The 6774-nt window shown below is 44.2% G+C and overlaps 1 long non-coding RNA gene across 1 annotated transcript; it reads right to left on the bottom strand.

Moving 5' to 3' along the window:
- Positions 1 to 518: 518 nt before the first annotated feature.
- LOC145513559 (uncharacterized) lies at positions 519 to 5159 on the bottom strand. Its single transcript, XR_014059492.1, has 4 exons — positions 4787 to 5159; positions 3946 to 4689; positions 3190 to 3726; positions 519 to 2906 (listed from the first exon to the last, which is right to left on the bottom strand). It is a non-coding gene; the product is annotated as an uncharacterized LOC145513559 (long non-coding RNA).
- Positions 5160 to 6774: the final 1615 nt, after the last annotated feature.

The raw sequence follows: 6774 nt of genomic DNA, 5'->3' as shown, positions 1-6774 counted from the left end.
CAGTGGCCACAGGACTGACAAATGTCAGCTTTCATTCCAATCCCAAAGAAAGGCAATGCCGAAGAATGTTCAAACTACCACACAATTGTGGTAGTTTGATTACACACTAATAAAATAATGCTCAAAATTCTCCAAGCCAGGCTTCAATAGTATGTGAACCAGGAACTTCCAGATGTTTAAGCTGGATTTAGAAAAGGCAGAGGAACCAGAGATCAAATGGCCAACATCTGCTGGATCATCAAAAAAGCAAGAGAGTTTCAGAAAAATATCTACTGCTTTGTTGACTACCCCAAAGCCTTTGATTGTGTGGATCACAACAAACTGTGGAAAATTCTCCAAGAGATGGGAATATCAGACCACTTTACCTTCCTCCTGAGAAATCTGTATGCATGTCATGAAACAACAGTTAGAACTGAACATAAAACAAGAGACTGATTCCAAATTGGGAAAAGAGTACATCAAGGCTGTATATTGTTACCCTGCTTGTTTAACTTATATGCAGGGTACAGCATGCAAAATGCTGGGCTGGGTGAAGCACAAGCTGGAATCAAGATTGCTGGGAGAAATATCAATAACCTCCCTTATGGCAAAAGCAGAGAACTAAACAGCCTTTTGATGAAAGTGAAAGAGGAGAGTGAAAATTTTGGCTTAAAACTCAACATTCAAAAAACTAAGATCATGGTATCTGGTCCCATCACTTCATAGCAAATAGATGGGGAAACAATGGAAACAGTGACTGACTTTATTTTGGGGGGCTCCAAAATCACTGCAGGTGGTGACTTCAGCCATGAAATTAAAAGACCCTTGTTCCTTGAAAGAAAAGCTATGACCAACCTAGACAGCATATTAAAAAGCAGAGACATTACTTTGTCAACAAACGTCCATCCTATCAAAGCTATGGTTTTTCCTGTAATTATGTATGGATGTGTGTGTTTCAGTCACTCAGTCGTGTCTGACTCTTTTGAGACCCCATGGACTGTAGCCCACCAGGCTCCTCTGTCCATGGGATTTTTCCAGGGAAGATCACTGAGTGGGTTGCCATTTCCTTCTCCAAGGGTATGGATGTGAAAGTTGGAGTATAAAGAAAGCTGAGCGCCCAAGAATTAATGCTTTTGAACTGTGGTATTGGAGAAGACTCTTGAGAGTCCCTTGGACTGCAAGGAGATCCAACCAGTCCATCCTAAAGGAGATCAGTCCTGGGTGTTCATTGGAAGGACTGATGTTGAAGCTAAAACTCCAATACTTTGGCCACCTCATGCAAAGAGTTGACTCACTGGAAAAGACCCTGATGCTGGGAAAGATTAGGGGCAGGAGGAGAAGGGGACAACAGAAGATGAGATGGTTGGATGGAATCACCAACTCTATGGACATGAGTCTGCGAAAGTCCCGGGAGTTGGTGATAGACAGGGAAGCCTGTCGTGCTGCCATCCATGGGGTCGCAAAGAGATGAACATGACTCAGCGATTCAACCGAACTGAAGATACATTGTGTGTTTAGAATAGTGCCTGTGTGCGTGCTGAGTTGCTTCAGTTGTGGCCAACTGTTTGCAACCCTATGGACTGCAGCCCATCAGGCTCCCCGGATTCTCTAGGCAAGAATATTGGAGTGGGCTGCCATGTCCTTCTCCAGGGATCTTAATTGCAAGCAGATTCTTTACTGCTGAGCCGCTGGAGAAGCCCCAGAATAGTGCCTAGCACATAGTAAATGTTCAGTAAATGCTGAGTGTCTGACACAACTGTCCATATTATTACTAGTAGTACTGATACTACTGAGTACTGAATCATATACAGAAGTTATCTTAATGATCCAGAATATGATCATGTTAAATCTTTTACCTTCTCTTCAAAATGGGAACACAAAATGTTAAAGAAATCAAGATCCAGAGAATACAGAAATACCAGTCAGATTCGTCAAAAGTAGAAAGTTTGTGCCAGTAATATGCTGACCCAAGGTGATCTTGGGAAAGAGTAACTAGAAGACTACAGAAAGAAGCAAGAAGTCAGCAGGTTTAACTAGGAAAAGGTTTGGTGGTGGCAGGAACCTGAGACAGTGAGAAATGGTACCTTTTCTTGATCTCAGACTGACTTGATAGCTGACTACAGCCCTAGAAAATGTTATTAGAACTGCAGCACCAGTGGAGTTCAAATGCATTTTTAATATCTTCTAAATGCTTAATTTGGTTTTGCTGGAGATGTGTTTCATCATTCCCTCCTGTCCCTTAATTAAGCTAATGACTTTATTTCTTTTCTCCTTTCTGATCAGCTCATAACACATTTCCCAGGCTGGCCTCCCTCCTCGTGCCTGTCATTTTTGATCTGGTTATTAGCTTTCATGCTCACATTATTTTCCATGTGTTTGAACATTACTGACTGAAACTGGTCCATTCAGGAAGCTCTTGGACTGGAGGGACCTGAACTGGCACAGTCCCACCTACTCTTACAAAGAACGAGAGTCATTATGTGTGCTACCACCTAATAATTTACTCAACCGTTGCATATTATCTCAATCTATCCTTGAGAAAAAGCACTGAGGCAGGCACTGTTAACTCTGCCGTTCTACAGATCAGCAGTGTGAAAGCCAGGAAAGCTAACCACTGACTCAGGTCAAATAGCATGAAGGCATCAGAGGGGAGATGTTCTACTCACCAGCCAATGATGCCCTCGTTCTTCTTTCTACCCCTTTCTGCTTACCCCACATCCTTCATCAAGACCACTCTGCTTCTCCGAGCACTGCAAGGTACACACTCAGGGCATTTCAGCCAGGCAAGTGTGGACCACTCAGGATGCTTCTCGAGGGTAGGAGAAGAGTTGTGCTCTGAGTAGGATGCCATCACTCTGTTCTCTTGTCTCCATGGATAGCTGCAGTTCATCCAGGACGGGTCAGTTAAAGGAAGCTCTGAGGATGCCCTGATTTTCAAAAATGACTTTGTGGAAATTATCTGCAAATTCTCCTAGCCTGACTCAGAAGCTCCTTTTGGAACTGGGTGAATGAAATGGGAAGAGGACTTCCTCCAGAGAGAGCCAGACCCTCACCATTAAGAACCCCTGGAAATAAGAACTTATTTACTTTCAGGGAAATGTATATTTCAGAGCCATGGGAAAAGTCAACAATGAACTAAACGATGATACAAAAATCTATAAGGTCACTTTAACATATATTCTTTGGGCTGTGCTAATTAAATCAACTCACCGTACACGGAGGCTCTGATGGACAAGAGGCTTGTCCAAGATCACTCATCGCGTTAGAGATGGCTGTTTGGACAGGAATCGTTTGCATAAGGAGTAAGCAAGTTTTTAGACTAAGAGATGGCTTGTAATTGTGAGAAGGTAGAATAATTAGAATGTTCTCAGATAACTTATATCCTCCCCCCTATTATGAGAATTGCCAAAGAGACGATGTTACCATCCAGGCAGGACAGAACTACTCTGTTTGCTTGGGTATCTTTGCACTTGATCAAAACTGAATTATTTGCAAAACACCATTTTCTTACTACATAGGGGAATCTGCAAGATTCCCGGGAGACACAGGCTATAAGAAATCTCAGGTATAATTATCCAAGACAGAACAGGAATCTGAGAGCGTATCTATTTGTTGGACCAGATAAAACTCCACGGTAAATGTGCTCTTGTGGGCTCCCTCCAAGTCCCACTCTCTTGGTGAGAGCTGCACTGTAGTGGTCCTTGGGATAAGGAGGATCCTGACAGTTAAAAGTTCTGTTCTGTCTCCCTGAAAAACAGGGGAAATTTAAAGACACTCAGTGAGCCAACCATGAGGCAAGAGAAGAAAGATAGGCTTAGACATCTGTGCTGAAAAGCCTAGAATCAGAACAAAAGGAAGGAAGTTTCCCTAGGCTCTAAAACAGTCAAGCTGTCACTCAATATGCTAAGAGATCAGGCAGCTACGGAGGAAAATGAGGCTTGGCCAGAGATGTTGCTATAGACTCACAGTCTGGAAGCGTTTCTTTCTGGCCTGAAATTCACCATTTCTGGGTTGCACGAGAAGCTGAATGGGCTCTTTCTGGAATGAATTGATCACTGTGTCCAAGCTAATTACTGCCTTAATAACCTGCCTCCTGCAGACACAAATTAGGCACAGAGAAGGCAAGTGGCTCACCCCAAACCACAGAGTCAGTCAGTGGCAGGGACAGAAGTAAGGCTGAGTAACCAGTGAGGTTGTCCTGGCCAAGAAGCAAAAACCCTGCCAGAGCAGCGGCTGATTTTCTGGTGCCCTGCGATGGGCAGGGGTTCCTACCCCACCCATTCCTCCCGAGCTGCCCAGGTGAGCTGAGGCTTGCAGGTCTGCAGATCTGCTGTGCTAAGGAGAACCTCCGTGCTGCAGGATGATATTAGCTCATTTTTATTGCCATGAGCCGGTCACCCTCCAGCAGCTTGGCTGTAAACCTTTGGTTTGCTGGGCTCCTGGAGTGGCAGACTTCCACACACTCCACTGGGAGACAGGAATTTTGACTCTCCAGACAGCAGCACATTGAGGCAATCAGGTGAGGAGTGAAAGTAGCTCAGTCATGTCCGACTCTTTGCAACCCCATGGACTGTAGCCCACCAGGCTCCTCTGTCTATGGGATTCTTCAGGCAAGAATACTAGAGTGGGTAGCCACTCCCTTCTCCAGGGGATCTTCCCAACCCAGGGATCGAACCCAGGTCTTCCGCATTGCCGGCAGATCCTTTATCACTAGGAGGAGAGAGAGAGACCGCCTTTCACTATCACCCGCTCTGATGCCCAGCAGGGTCTGCTTCCCAAACCCCAGGTACTTATGTACCACACTCACCCATTTGTCACGTGGTTCCCATATTATTTGATATTTTTCTTCACATTAATTCACCATTAAAAATTTTTCAAATTTATTTTGAAAGAAGTTTTATAATACTTCCAGAGGTAGAAAACTAATACTGCTTGCTTTAAAAATCAATATAAGAAAAACAAAAGTACTTGGTAAACTTCAGCCGGAGCTTTGCGCCAAAGGCTCCGAGCCTGCAGTCTAGCATGTTAAGACATGCTAGCACTTTCTTCTTGGCATAATGAGGTGAGTTGATAAAGAACTGCAGAGGCCAGAGAGCCAGGCAGCACCAAACCTCTTGTCTAAGTTTCACAGCCCACCCCTTGGGAGACGCTGGCTTAAAATCAAGCACCACCTCTCCCATGAAGCCTCCCTTGATTGACTATCAGGAAACACTCTCTTCTGGCTTCCCTCAGTTCTTAGCTCCTGAAGCAGTCAGCACTTCCTACCTAACATATGGGCATATGTTCTCTTTCTCATGGTATTGAAAACTTCTTAACTTCCAGTCAACCTCTAATATAGAAGCAGGAGTTTGAATTAAAACAGCCAGCCAGACATCCAGCAGGCAAAAGAATAAGCATGTGGTGTTTCTTGTGGATTTGGGTTGGTTCATCCTCGATCCTCCCAGAAAAAGAAAGCACAGGAACTTGTAGCAGATACAGATGTGTTGGTGGGTAGTCGTGGGGAGACAGGTGGAAGGATCAGCATAACTGAGCCAGGGTGGGGCCAGTTGCCATGAGAAAGAGTGAGGTCCCTGGCACTGAAAGTATTCCAAACCCCTAGCCTTAGGGGTTTGGATGAGATTATTCAGAAGGGCCTTCTGGTTTTCATATGCCATGACTCTGAGATTCTAGACTCAAGGATAATGACCCCTCCCAATGTTAGGTGAGAGCCGTGCCTAGCCAGGTTTGGTGGATGGGTGGATGTGTGTGTGCATGAGTGCGTGTGCACGGGGTCACTTGTGCACTTAGGTCTGGCATTCCCGCAACTGGCAAGGCCAGATTAACCCCTTAGTGACAGGCACTGGGCCCCCATGCTCTCTCTCTGCTGACAAGCTTACTTGCAAAGGCCCCAAGGGGTTAATTAAGTTTTATTGAGCCAGAGTTTATTGCAGCCGGCTCTTGTCTCTCTCCTTAAACTCCTCTGCTTCCTGGGAAGCCAGGGTCCCCCGGGACAATATTTCCAACGCTGTTTAGTTTGCCTGTAACCTATATTTTATTTTATTTGTTTTTCGAGATACTCTAAAGGGACAGTGGATGAGGTCATCCTCCGCTTGCCCTGTTCTGTATCTCTCAGTGACTCCATTAAATCGGGTTGTTTAAATGGAGCGCAGATGTTGCCGATTTTTCATATAAAGGAATGCATATTCATTTACATAAATTTCAGTGAATTACAGCAGTTTGGGTTTAACACTGCATGTATGTTTGTGTGTGGGACACAGACTTGCAGGGCTCCCGCCAGGAAAAAACCGTCAAAAGGTTTAACTAGGAAATCCTTCACATCCATGATATGTTCATTTTCCTCCTTTATTTTATTTTATTTTTGAGTCTACCATCCTGCTTCAGTGATCTCTAATAGCTTAATACGATTAGAGATTTCCTCTAATCGCCGCTCAATGTGTTTCAGCTCTATTAAAGATTTATATGAAAGCTTTATGGAACACACCTTTTTAGAATTCAGAAGGATTTTGCAGGTTATTATTCATAACATCTGCCACTTACTGCAAAGAGCCTTAAAACACCCCTTTAATGTGTATTTAATGCTTCTGATACAATATAATATCAAATAAGACGTGCTTTATTATGGCGCCTGTGTTTGTGTAGCCGCACTGAAGCTCCGCCACTGTTGTCAGCCTGAGGTGGAGGGTTTATAACAGCCATAAAAACCTTCACAGAGCTCAACTTGGCATTTAAGGACACACAGAGAGAAATGGTGTTTTGTTTTTTCTTCTTTTACTTGACTTGGTGCAATGTGGAGAG

This window comes from Giraffa tippelskirchi, chromosome 7 (assembly GCF_054371585.1).
Source record: "Giraffa tippelskirchi isolate mGirTip1 chromosome 7, T2T-mGirTip1v1.2.pri, whole genome shotgun sequence".
In the NCBI taxonomy this organism is placed as follows: Eukaryota; Metazoa; Chordata; class Mammalia; order Artiodactyla; family Giraffidae; genus Giraffa; species Giraffa tippelskirchi.
Note: the sequence above shows the minus strand (reverse complement) of the source record. Positions and strands in the feature narration are given on the sequence as shown.